Source organism: Jaculus jaculus, chromosome 8 (assembly GCF_020740685.1).
Source record: "Jaculus jaculus isolate mJacJac1 chromosome 8, mJacJac1.mat.Y.cur, whole genome shotgun sequence".
In the NCBI taxonomy this organism is placed as follows: domain Eukaryota; kingdom Metazoa; phylum Chordata; class Mammalia; order Rodentia; family Dipodidae; genus Jaculus; species Jaculus jaculus.
Window position 1 is genome coordinate 51,973,550 of NC_059109.1, and position 13,954 is coordinate 51,987,503.

General features: G+C 39.8%; 1 pseudogene; it reads right to left on the reverse strand.

The window, feature by feature from the left end:
* Window positions 1-10,788: 10,788 nt before the first annotated feature.
* On the reverse strand, window positions 10,789-11,468 carry LOC123462734 (annotated as a pseudogene).
* Between the last annotated feature and the right edge of the window lie 2,486 nt (window positions 11,469-13,954).

The following is a 13,954-nucleotide window of genomic DNA, read 5'->3' on the forward strand; positions in this document are numbered from 1 at the left end:
CCTTTCTCTTAGAAGCATAAAGTGGACTCTTGTCTCAAAATCCTTAATTCCATCTGCAAAGAGCCTTTTTCCAAATATGGTCACATTCATCAGGGCTGGGATTTGAACATATCTTTTGGGGGCTACTTCCAAGCTTACTATATTCTTCCACTCTTTTTGTTTCTTCATCAGGTAACTATTTGGCAATGAGAGTTTTGAAAATAGCAGCAGATAATTGCACTCTATGGTGCTTGACTTCAAGGGAGGGGCACTGTCTTGATTCATTCCCAGTGTCTGGGCAGAACCTGGATGAGACAGAGAAAATGGCCACCATGGGAGGCTAGCTGGGCTTGTGTACAATACTCCTAGTCTGCACTGCAAGGGCATGAAATAAACAGCTGAAAGAAAGTGAAGCTAACTCAAAACTAAAACCACAGCATGGACTGGACTGCCCTGTCCTATACACTTCCTATGATTTATCTGTTTTTACACTTCACAGACTAAGGTCTAGAAAGGCCAAGACTATCTTGCTCACCATTGTATTCCTAACACAACCTCTATTATGAAGTAGATTCCCTGTAAATACTTGATGAGTGAAAGAAAGGAGACATTCTCGACACATTGGGCCGTGTACTGAGACCTACCTGCTCACTGAGGTCTACCTGGCCCTTGCTCCCTCTCACTGAGAGAGCTCACAAAGCTCTCCCATAAAGACCTCTGTGAAGGAAGGAGCTGACTGCCTCTGAAAACTAAACTTGACCCAAGTAAATATAGTTGCTTTTTTAAAAGAATTTCTGGATTTTCCAAAACATATAATTGAGAGAATCAAACATTAAGTACCTTTGCAAAATTTCTGCCAGAGGGAGCTCTTCTCTTCAATTGTGTACCTACTAGTAAGGAAGGCAAAATGGGGGTGGCCAGTGAGAGTGGGAGGTGGATCTACATGTACCAAATTGTCAGAGAACAATGTTTAAACAAAACTTCTAGCAGAAAGAAATGTATTTAATTAAGGAAGTGTGTGTATGTGTGTGTGTGTGTGTGTGTGTGTGTTATTTAAGGGGGTTATTTAAAAAAACTGAGAGGTCAGAGGGCAAATGCACTTATAAAATCAAGGTAAAAGTCTGGAACTTCAAAGTTTAAGGTTCTAGTGACTAATAACCCAAAGTCCCATGGGCTCTACAAAGAAAGCCTTATTTATTCTATCTCCAGTCACTAACCCTCCTCCAAGTCTCTCGCTGGCCTCACTCCCTCTTCTGTGACCCATTTCTGCACTGTCTTAACCTGACTTTGTTAATAAATAACTTCTTAGGTGTTATCCTTCCTACAAGTATACAGATTTGTTATTTGTTGGTTTAAGAGAGAAAGAGGCAGATTGGTAGATAGATAGATAGATAGATAGATAGATAGATAGATAGATAGATAGACAGACAGACAGGGAGACAGATAGAGGGAGGGAGAGAATTGACATTCCAGGGCCTTCAGCTGCTGCAAACAAATGCCAAATGCATGTGCCTCCTTGTGCATCTGACTTACATGGGTTCTTTGCCTTTGCAGGCAAGCACCTTAGTGACTAAGCCATCTCTCCAGTCCCAGTATTCAGATTTGAGGACATATTCCTGAAGATCTTTCCATCTTCCAGCTGCAGAGGAATGAGTAGATTGGGAAAAGCATTTATTCTACATGATCTGGGTAGAAATGGACTCTGCCAACATACAGGATCAGCACTGGGCAAAAATTCTCTTTGACAATGTCTTCCTCTGTTTCTTTCATTGTCTGTTTTTCCTTTCATCTATGTCTAATTTAACAATATCCAGGTTCTGTTTCACTGTCTCAGGACATTTTATTCTATTAAGATATCTTCTTAGTCCAAGAAAGTTTAGACAAATCATATTCCTTACATTTATGGTTAATTTCATTTGGATTTATCATAGTCATAGTTCATAGCAGTGAAGAATTGAAGATTTAAAAAAAATTCTCAATTGTCTTTTTAACTTTGCACTCAGGGCAATGCTGGCTACAGAGGAGTTTTTCTTGGTCTTAACATGGTATCTTTGTAAATTAAGTATATTAAAACTAAAGCTGAGGAAAAATAAGAGCATGGATCTTATTTGAAGTACAATGGTTTTACATTTCATTCAGAACCACAAAATAATATGGGAGTTTGGAAACTATATAGGCTGAGCATCATCAGATTTCTCTCCTGAAAATGAAGATTTAATTTGAAAATCATAAGGTTTTGGCAGGACTTGAATAAAAAATAGTTGTTCAGTAAGTGTAAGTCCTCTTCCATTCTTAACCATAAAAATGTTCCGATATGGATAAACAGGGGTGTTTTCTTTAATAAACATTATATCTAGATCATCTAATTCAAATTTCAATATAATTATATCCAGACTCAGTATATATGACTTTGCATATGTACTTGTGTATGTAATGTTTGGAAATTGAGTAGATATAAATTGTACTTTAAAAGTATTCTATTCTCAGACTGGAAAGATGGCTTAACAGTTAAAGTGCTTGCTTGTGAAGCCTAAGGACCCAGGTTAAATTCCCCAATACCCACATGAGCCAGTAGCACAAGGTGGTGCATGCACCTGGAGTTTGTCTGCAGTAGCTAGAGGCACTGGCATGCCCATCCCCCCACACACACTAAATAAAAATAAAATATTAAAAAATTCTATTCTCTCCCTTCTTAAGTAGTCAGGTCATATCTTGATTCTCCAAAAGATTCCTGGATATCCCATGCTGACCTCTAGCTACAGATGTGTCCCATATGCAAAAGGGAAAGACAAGCTGCTTAAATGTCTAAAATTAACAAAATAAGAAATGAAAAAGGAGAGATCACAACAGACATAAATGAAATTGGAAGAATCATCAGGTCATACTTCCAAAACCTCTACTCCACAAAATTAAATAATCTGGAAGAAATGGATGAATTCCTAGACACATACGACCTACCAAACCTAAACTCAGAGCAGATTAATCTCCTAAACACACCTATCATATCCATGGAGATTGATAAGGAAATAAAAAACCTCCCCCAAAAGAAAAGTCCAAGGACTGGATGGCTTCTCAGCTGAATTCTATCAAAACTTCATTGAAGAATTGAAACCAGTTTTTCTCAAATTGTTCTACATAGTCAGAAACCATGGAACCCTCCACGACTACTTTCATGAAGATAGCATCACCCTAATGTCAAAACCAAACAGAGATGCAACAAGGAAAAAAAAAACTACAGGCCTATATCCCTAATGAGCTTAGATGCAAAGATCCTGAACAAATCCTTGCAAACCGAATTCAACAACACATCAAAAGCATCATCCATTTTGATTAAGTAGGCTTCATCCCAGGGATGCAGGGATGGTTTAACATATGGAAATCGGTTAACATAATATGCCACATAAATAAACTTAACCATAAGAAGCACACAATCAACTAAATTGATACAGAGAAGGCCTCTGACAAAATATAACACCACTTCCTGATCAAAACACTGCAAAGAATAGGCATGGAGGGTTTATATCTCAACACAATAAAGGCTATATATAAAGCATCTAAATCCCAAATAATACCTAATGGGAAAAGACTCAAGGAGTTCCCACTGAGATCTGGAAGAAGACAGACACCACTGCTCTTCAGCATAGTACCAGAAGTACTATCCCAAGCAATAAGACAGAAGAAAGAAATAAAAGGGATTCAAATTGTAAAGAAAGAAGTCAAATTAGCCCTATTTGCAGAAGACATGACCCTATATATAAGAGGCCTGAAAATCTCCATCTCAAAACTTCTAAAGGTGATAAATTCCTTCAGCAGAGTGGCAGGATAGAAAATCAATGCACAAAAATCAGTAGCTTTTCAATATGAAAAGGACAATACAAAGAGAAAGAAATCAGTGAAGCTGTCCCATTTTCAATAGCAACAAAAAAATTAACTGCCTTGGAATAACACTAAATCAAGGATGTGAAAGACCTATATGATGAAAGCATAAAAATACTCAAGAAAGAAATAGAGGAGGACTTGAGAAGATGGAAAGTTCTCCCATGCTCCTGGATAGGTAGAATTAATATTGTGAAAAGGTCAATTCTACCAAAAGCAATATGCAGATTTAGTGCAATACTAATAAAAATACCAGCATCATTCTTCACAGAGATTGATAAAATGATCTCAAAATTCATTTGGAATAGCAGAAGGCCTTGGATATCCAAACATCCTCAGGAAAAAAAAAAGCACCTTTGCTGGTATCACTGTATCTGATCTATAAAGCTATATTGCAAAGCCATAGTGACAAAAACAGAATGATAATGGAATAAAAACAGATACATAAGCCAATGGAACAGAATTGAAGACCCAGACCTTAGGTCAAGTAACTACAGCTGCTTGATCTTTGACAAAGTTGCCAAAAATGTAGACTGGAGAAAAGAAAGCATCTTCAACTAATGGTGTTGGACAAATTGGATGATCATATGTAAAAAAAAAAAAATGAAATTAGATCCACTTATTTTTCCATATACAAACATCAAGTCCAAATAGATTAAAGTCCTCAATATAAGACCTGAAACTCTTCAACTACTGGAAGAAAAAATAGGAGGCACTCTAATATCTAGAATCTAGAAAGAACTCAAAAAACTAAACAATAAAAAAAAAATCAATAACCCACTCCAAAAGTGGGGTAAAGAACTGAATAGGGAGTTCTCAGAGGAAGAATTACAAATGGCTAAAACATACTCAAAAAAATGTTCAACATCCCTAACCATTAGGAAAATGCAAATTAAAACAAGTATGAGATCCCACCATAACCAGTAAGGATAGCAAACATTAAAAATTCAAATGAAAACAAATGTTGTTGAGGATGTGGAGAAATAGGAACACTCATTCACTATTGGTGAGAATATAAGCTGATGAAACCATTATGGAAATAAATATGGATACTCATGAAAAGGATGAATACAGAATTATGAACAGACCTTGTTATTCCCTTGCTGGGCAATTACCCTAAAACCTCCACATCTCAGTTCAGAGATATTTGTTCAACCATGTTTATAGCTGCTCAATTCATAGTAGCTAAAAACTGGAATCAACCTAGGTGTCCATCATTGGATGAATGGATAAACAAGATGTGGTAGATCTATGCAATGGAATTCTACTCAGCAGTAAGAAAAAAATGACACAATGAAATTTGTAGAAAAATGGTTGATTTTGGAGCAGATCATTCTAAGTGAACTCACATAATCACAGAAAGACAACCATTGCATGGTCTCACTCATTTATGGTTCCTAACCTAGATCAACCCAAGTTATTGGCATACTTGAATAGCAGCTTGAGATTTGGACAATGGAAAAGAGTGGGGGGACACAAACTGAACCCAAACTGAATTGGCATCATAGAATCCTATATACTAGGATTTAGACTAAAAGGTGGAACCTGGAACCCACAAAAGGACCTTAGGGGGAGCACCTGAATTGAAGGGCCCTAGAGCGGGTAAGACAAAACCTAACCTTAAATTGTTCCTGTTTCTTTTTCTTCTGTTTCTTTTTTTCTTTTCCCTAGGCACTGGCCTGTAATTCCCTACACCAGGATGGAGTTTACATCCGCAATGAGCTGTTGATCAGAGAGACCTACAAGATCTCCCCAAACAAGCAAGACAGACTTCTGTCAGAGCACGTGATTACCCACCAGAGGTTAATGGTAAGACCCTACTGCTGAAGACACCAAATGCTGTCAGCACAGATCATGGAAAGACCTGGTTGGAATCTGGAAGAGATCCAATCCCCAGACAATTAACCCATCTAGTGCTGGAAGGCAGTACATGAGCTACTGGAGCAAAGTAGGCAGCATCTGCCCAAGCAACTCAAAATCCAAGAGAGTCAGAAGCAACATCCTGATATGATGCTCACACAAGTGCAATAGTGGCACACAGCCCAACAAAAAGTCTTCAGAGCTAAAAACATTTGTGGTTGTGGGGGAAGGTGCAAATGATCCAGGAAGCTTACCATGGGTACAGGCACAGTGGGATACAAAGATCCCAGGCTGAGCAGGTGGAGCAAGATCTTAGCATGTGCTTTCTGCTTCTGTTATATCTTCTGACCTCTCATATAGCCCTCAGTGGGAAACAGTGGTCTCACAAAATGACAGAAGAAACAAAGGCTGCTGTGTCAGCAAGAAAAGATGGCCTTAAAGTGACCTCATGAGAATCAGTGGGCAAAAGCATCCCCCTCCCTACAGCTGCAGGGTATACTGTCCAGAGAACACAACATACCTGGACTTCACTCCCTCTGCTGAGCGCTGGAAATGCTCAGAATTACACTGATTGATAAATGTCCAGATTCTGACTGTCCTCAAACCCCACCCAACTGTCACCTCCTACACAGGTGGTGTGGCCAGACCCAACATCAATACATGGAGAAGGATGGAGGCAGGTTGTGCCCACACAAGACACAGAGTAGGCATTGCAAACCAAGCACACAGCTTCTCACTGCCTGGGACTTTGCCAGACGTGTAAGCCCTGGCTCAGAGGGACAGCCTTTATTTTTAGCAGATCCTCAGCCCTCATTTTGTTCTTCTCAGCGAAACCCCTCCCTTGACTGAACGGCCCATGTAATTAGCACCTCTCTAGCTATAATTCCCTTCCTAACCGCCTATAATTATCATCCAGCTGACCTTTGTTCCCTTAATTGCTGTTTGACTGTGGTTCCCCATGTACCACAATGCCTTCTCCCTCTCCCTATTGTATTTGTTTTTCTAATCCCAGGGAGTCCTTGGAATCCCCACTTCTCTGCTATTGGAAACATCTCTCCTGAAAACAGCTCTCACTTGCAGAGAGACTGCTTGAGATTAATCTCTCCTCTTTAGCCTTGCTGGGTTCTTAGAATCAACTTTCAAATCCAAAGAATGGGTGCTCCAAAACTCTTGATAAGAGTGAAAGTGGAGACACGAAGCAATTCAGGGATGTGCTTACTGTTAGGAGGCTGGTTTCTGCTGCAAAGGGACCACAGTACTTGCAAAGGCTATTGGCTTTTGGCACTCTTGCTTCTCTATTTTTCCAAGCTGGACAAGCAAACTTGAACTTCCCCAAGAGATCTCAGTTTCTGAGTATAACTTCCCACAAGGCACAGCAACTGGCACTTGACTGCAATCTCAACATCAAATTTTCTGAATTTCAAGATTGCTTTCACTGCTTTTCCTGCCCAGATGCAAAAGTCATCATTTTCTGACCCATTATCATTATCAACTCACATTTTTGAGCTCTAGCAGAGAGAATCTGACTAAACCACCCTGCCAACTCTGTGAAAGATCACTACTTCATCCCCTTGGCATACTCAGTCTTGACTCCATTCCTTCCATCTCTGTATTTTCAACTCTTCTCATTTTTTGAGTCGAGTCCATCAGCACACAAATGTGATGTAATATCCCACTCCCCAAATGACTTTCTTGATGCATTTTGACTGTCCTTTTTGGCTCCTAAACACCCAGACTTCCAGGACAGTGTTGTCTCTTGCATTTCCCCTACTTCAGTGATCATTCCTTTCAGTGTCCTGTGCTGTTCCTTCCTTGTCTTTTGGGCTGGGAACTCAGTTCTCAGATTTCTCTATGAGTACCAACTCCTCAAGGCACCCATGTGTCTTGTGGTTTTAGACCATCAATATTGATGACTGTGGAGTCTTGTTGTCAACCCTGACTTCACCTGTCTGATTCACATTCTCAAGGCTTCATTTAACATCATTGCTTGCTTAATAAATAAGCAAACCCAACTAATGTGTCCCAAACCAAATCTCTGTATTTGTAGAAATGGCTTCTTAAAACTGTACCTCTTCATTTTCCTCATTTCAGTTGCAGTGACTTCATTGTCTAACTTGCTAAAACAATACATATATATATATATATATATATATATATGTGTGTGTGTGTGTGTGTGTGTGTGTGTGTGTGTGTGTGTGTGTGTGTAAAAAAGAAATTGGGCTTTAGAGATTGCTCAGTAGTTAAGGTACTTGCCTGAAAAGCCTGATGACTCAGGTTCAGTTCCCCAGTACCCATGTAAAGTCATATGCACAAGATGGCACACACATCTGGAGTTCACTTGCAGTGGCTAGAGGCCATAGTGCATACATTCTTTCTTTCTCTCTCTCTCTCAAATAAATAAATAATTTTAAAAAAATAAAAAAAATTGAAGTCATCTTCTTTGTTGGTAGTGATGTTAATTTGAGAGAGACAGACAGAGAGAGAAAGAGGCAGAGAGAGAAAGAGAGAGAGAATGGGTGTGCCAGGGCCTCCAGCCACTGCAAACGAACTCCAGACACGTGCATCCCCTTGTGCATTTGGCTAACATGGGTCCTGGGGAATTGAGCCTCGAACCGGGGTCCTTAGGCTTCACAGACAAGCACTTAACTCACTAAGCCATCTCTCCAGTCCAATGTTATCCTTTATTTGTTTGTATGATGTTTGTGTGTGCATGGATGTGTATGTGTATGTATGGACTCTCACATGCCACAGCACGTGTGGAGGTCTGAGAACAACCTTGGGGTGGTTGTCTTCTTCTTCCACCTTGTTCGAGACAGGGTCTCCCTTGTTGGTTTAGTCATTGCGTGCATCAGCCTAGCTGCATGTGAGCTTTCAGATTCTCTTGCCTCTGTGTCTCATTGTCACAAGTGCATTGGGGTAACAGATGTATGTTCCACTTTGTGCCTGGCTTTATGTGGATATTGGGCAATTGAACTCAGGCAGGTGGGCTTATAAACAAGCACCTCGAACCACTTTGCCATCTCTCAGTCCCTGATTGTTTTGAGAAAGAGTTTTATATAGCCCAGGCTGGCCTCAAACTTGGTACCCAAGTGCAGTAATTACAGATGTATGCCACCATACTCAGTTTTAGGCAGTGCAGGGATTTGGACCCCTAGCTATTTCTTTCTTTTTCTTTTTCTCTTTCTTTTCCTTTTTCTTTTCTTTCTTTCTTTCTTTCTTTCTTTCTTTCTTTCTTTCTTTCCTTCTTTCTTTCTTTCTTTTTTTTTCTCTCTCTTGATTCACTTGGGCTATTGCTCAGATATTATGTGGCTTATGTCTTCTTTGGCCACTGTGATGGATAGCCTCTAAGATGACCATCATGATGCCCACCTCCTATGAGGGTCTTTGTGTACTCCTTCCTGTGGCATATGGGAAGGTCCTGTGACACTCTTGCAATGAGTAAAATTGTGGCAAAGATGCCTATGACATAATAATCATTCATTCTAGAAATTTTCTCTGTTGCTGGCTTTGGAGCAGTAAGTGTCCAAGTTAAAGGCGTCTTGATAGTATTGAGAACAGATTTTGGGAATTAAGAGTGGCTTTATACCAATAGGAGGCAAAAAACTAACCATCACAAACAAGTAATGAATTCTACAAACAACTTCAGGGTCTTTTGAGGTATATTACTCTCTGTCCAGTGTGGTGGGTCATGCTGGTAATCCCAGCATTCAGAAGATAGAGACAGGAGGATCTCAAGTTAGAGACCAGTCTGGGCTGCATAGCTAGTTCAAAGCTAGCATGAGGTACATAGGGAGGTTCAGTGTCAAAAGTAATGAGATTTGGGGATGTTACTCAGTAGCAGAGCACTAGAACATGTGAAGCCCTGGGTTTGATATTGAGCACTACAAGAAAAGTGGATTGTTCCTCAGTTGAATCTCTAAATGGGAGCACAGTTCATGTACTTTGTGGCCTGATAAGAGCCAAAGCCTTCAATCCATCTATTTCATGCCTGTATTTTTTATTCATAAAACTAGGGAGATGATCCTGTATAGCTTTAAGCCATCAAATTTGTATTAATTCATTATGCAGACATGGAAAAAAAAAACTTCTCTAAAAAATCTTTCAATTTTATTTTTCTCCAAGATACATGATTAATTTTCTATTAACTTGATTTAATTTTTTACTGAATTTTTATCATATTGACCCTACACTAAAATGTAAAATCAACCAGGATTCACAGCTACATTTGTAACCCCTAGACCTGGGTCCTGGGAGAAATTAAAGTACTTACTGGAGGGGTAGGCTGTGAGGATGGATTAAGGATAGCATGAAAACAGGAGAGGAGAAAAAGCAGGAAAGAGGAATTCTTTCCCTCCCAACATTGCTGGAAGGGAGAGAAAAGGACTGGGACTAGAAGTCACTCTCCAGTGATGAACTTATGAAGGGTCTCTCACGTGTGACTCAGGTCCATTTATATGAACCAGGAATCCAACCAGAATGACCTTTATCAGGTTCAGGTGTATAGGAAGGATCCTGACTGGATGATGGGCTCTTGGGCGGCAGACTCAAGAAGGGCCACCCATAGGTGCTGAGCTCACAAAAAGAAAGAAAGAAAGAATGAATGAAGAAAGAAAGAAAGAAAGAAAGAAAGAAAGAAAGAAAGAAGGAAGGAAGGAAAAAGCTATTGTTGCTGCTGCTGTTGCTGAGGTAGAATTAGGATGTTGCTGCTGCACACAGCCAACTTGGATAAAACTGGATCAGACTCAAATTCCAGGGCTGCAGGGCAGAGTGACATCTGATTCGGGGTCAATCCTTCGCTGTTATAGAAGGTTGCCTTGTTCCTAATCCACATCACTATTACTCTCTTAAAAAAATAGTCATCTATTTATGAGAGAGAGAGAAAGAGAATGGGTGTGCCAGAGGCCATAGCAAAGAAACTCAGGATACATGTGCCATATTTGGCATCTGGCTTTTATGTGGGTACTGAGGAATCCAACCTGAGTCCTTAGGTTTTGCAAGCAAGCATTTTGACCACTAAGCCATCTCTCCAGCCCATTATTAGTCTCTTATATATCATTCTGTCTTGATAAATGGTCAAACTAAGTGGCTGAAGTAGTCCCATAGATCAGATGACCATTCAACATTCTTCTGAATGGATTGTGCTGGTGCTGGACTTTCATCATTGCCATTTTCCTTAAACTATCTTCTGAGTGCAAGATAGCATCTTCCTTTAGTACCATACTTTGAGCTGCCTCCACAAGCACTTTGGAATTCTGGGAGCTGTTCAACACCTGCTTGGTGAGTGTGATCATGTCAGTACCACAGGTGTTCAATATCTCTGTGAGAAACCTTTTCACTGACTGTCATAGTCGACTTCATGTTGCTGAACCTCCAAACCAGATGCAGTTAATGGGAGGAATGACATTTATTTGATGCTTACAGATCCAGGGTGAGTACTGTAATGGCAGAAGAAGCTTGCCCCCTTTCACAGGTCCATGCAGAAAGAAATACCACCACCAACACCAATCAAGCATACACTCCAGGAACCCCAGTCAGAGCTCTAGCACTCTGCATATCTTTGGCTGGAATTCCAGATCCGCCCCAAACACACCTTAGTGTTTTTAGGGACCCTAAACTTAGTGGACCCTAGGATCCACCCACAGTGACAAGTAACAAGCTTGAATAAAACTCCTGAACCTGCTGGGGAGCATCCATTCAAACGACCCCAAAGACTGATCAAATTGTTATTGCAAATCTGGTGTACCAGTTCTCATCAACTCAACTAGTGAATGCCTGGGTCTGACCATTATGAGTTGTTGGGGCCAAAAGCAATACTTTTTTAAAAAATTGAATTTATTAGTTTTCTTTTCAGCAAATACAGGCAGTTTGGTACCATTGTTTAGGCTCATCCATGACCTACCCCCTCCAAATGGCCCCTCCTTGTTCTCTTTTTCAGATAGATGCAGATCCTAAGGAGAGAGCTGCCCCATCATACCTCAAAAGGGGCCCAATTGAAACTAAGGAAAATTGGTGAAACAAGCAAGGGTGCTATTTTCCTGATGAACCCGATACCAGCACAAAGGGGAAGGAAAAGCAATACTTTTAAAGGAGTGCATCAGCCCATATTTCATTTCTACAATGAAGTATTAGGACATCATTTATATTGGTTCATAGTTCTGGAGGTACATGGTGCAGGAGCCTCTTCTGGTAGTATTTTTATTGCTTGTTGAGTCCCATTGAGGACAGAGCCCAAGGGCAAGAGAGCAGGAGCACATGCATGTCTGTCCCTTTTTGGTCTCTCTTCTTATAAAGCCACCAATACTCAATCATGGGACTCCACCCTAATGGCCTCATCTAATCCCAATTCCCTCCAAAATGCCCTTCCTCTAAATGCCACAGGTTAACTTGGAACTCTCTGGAAACTTCACAATATGGATTAAACTTCAACATGAGTTGGAGGTGGGGCAAATCATTCAAATCACACCAATGAATGAATGAATGCTTTCCATTAAGCAACAGCAGCATTTTTATGTGTCCTCTAGCCATAAGTTAAGAAAATTAATAAAAATTAAATAAAATTAGGCCAATTTGTATCATTAGTTTCAATAGATATAAAACCACTCTGCAACTGTTGTAACAAATGTCTGAATGCTTAATTTTAGCTGTCTGTGTTTATACCATTTAAGACGAGTCCTTGGACAGCACTAGGCCAGGGGAAACTGAATGCAATTTATAAGCAAACAGATAGTGCTCTGAGCAGATAGCCTCCTGTCCTTTGCACTATTTCCATGTGCAACCGTGGTGTGCTCTTTTTCAGAAGTCTGCTTCTGCCTCTTCTCAGGTGTACTGGCCTCCAGCAACTGGAGTACAGCTCTTAGCCTGGGACTGGGGTGGGATACTATTCAGACCAAAGGAACTACTCTAGAATGGCTTGAGGTTACACCACTGATTATGCACTTCCTCTTCCATGTGCAGATTCTGCCCTTACCTTCCTTCTTCTTGTGGGAGTATTTCATTAATAAAGCCCTTTTTATTACTGCCTCTGGTTCTGTTGGTCCCATGGCTGGCACTGTACTGATTCTAATGAAACAAGCACAATATAGCAAGTTATAAATGGAAAACAAAAGTTCCGGAGCTGCGACAAGGGTCAAAATTAGTATTCTATGTGTATTTTACTTTAAAATAAATCAGCCTAAACACAATGACACATCCTATGTAACTGATCAAGTAGTAAAACAAATGAAGCTTCCTAAAAAGAATCAGTAATGAGCATTTGAAAGAGTCAGATCAATTCTATCTACTTCAAAGGTAAGTGAGAAATGTCAGAAACAATTTCTCACTGGCAAAATGGGGCTTAGCTAAAAGTGCCAAGAGCAATTCTGTTTGCAAACGAATGTAATATAAACATTGATCATCACAACACAATACTTATAGTGGGACTATGGATCTAGAACTCAATGTGTTCTTAAGTACACATCCTAGAAGGCAGGTTCTGTCACGTGAATAAGCTGGAAGACCCTACTATCCAAAAATCATAGAGTTTTCTCAGAGTGACATTTCATAGGAGATGTGTTGTACTTAGGTAAGAGTAGCATATATTTGCAGCTAAGTAGCTTTAACAGCATGTATCCCACATGTAGAAAACTTCATTACCCTGTATCTGTCTCCTTTAGTCTAAATTGGTAGTGTCTCTGTGGCTATAATGTGATCAAAATCTCTATTGAGTTAATGCAATTAGAGAAGCTCCTATAGATCCTTCCTGAATAATCTCATCTGCACACTCTTTAGCACTAGCCAAGTCACCTCACCACTTGGATTTCTCGCCAGAGAATTTTCTCAACATTGAATCTCCTCACTTTAGTATCTTTTATAATATAGAGCCAACTAAGAATTTTCAAAAGCACTGAGTTTTGGCTCATTTTTTGCTTAGCAATTTTCCCTCAAGTTATCTTCTCACATGATAGTATAAGTATCAAGAAGAAGTTAAGCCACACATTGGACACTGTTTTGGAAATCTCTTCAAACAAATATCTGAGTTCATCACTCATTAGTTCTGTTTTCTACTAAATTGCAGGACACAATGTAATGATGCTTCATGTCATTATACAAGGTTGCTTTTCCTGTTTTCCAGTAAAGCATACTTCATTTTCTTCCAAGCCCCTCCATACAAGAGGCACCTTTCCTACATAGTAGTTAATATTTCTATGCACATTCCTTCTGTAATGGTATACATATACTCTAAGATGATGGATTTTTTTCT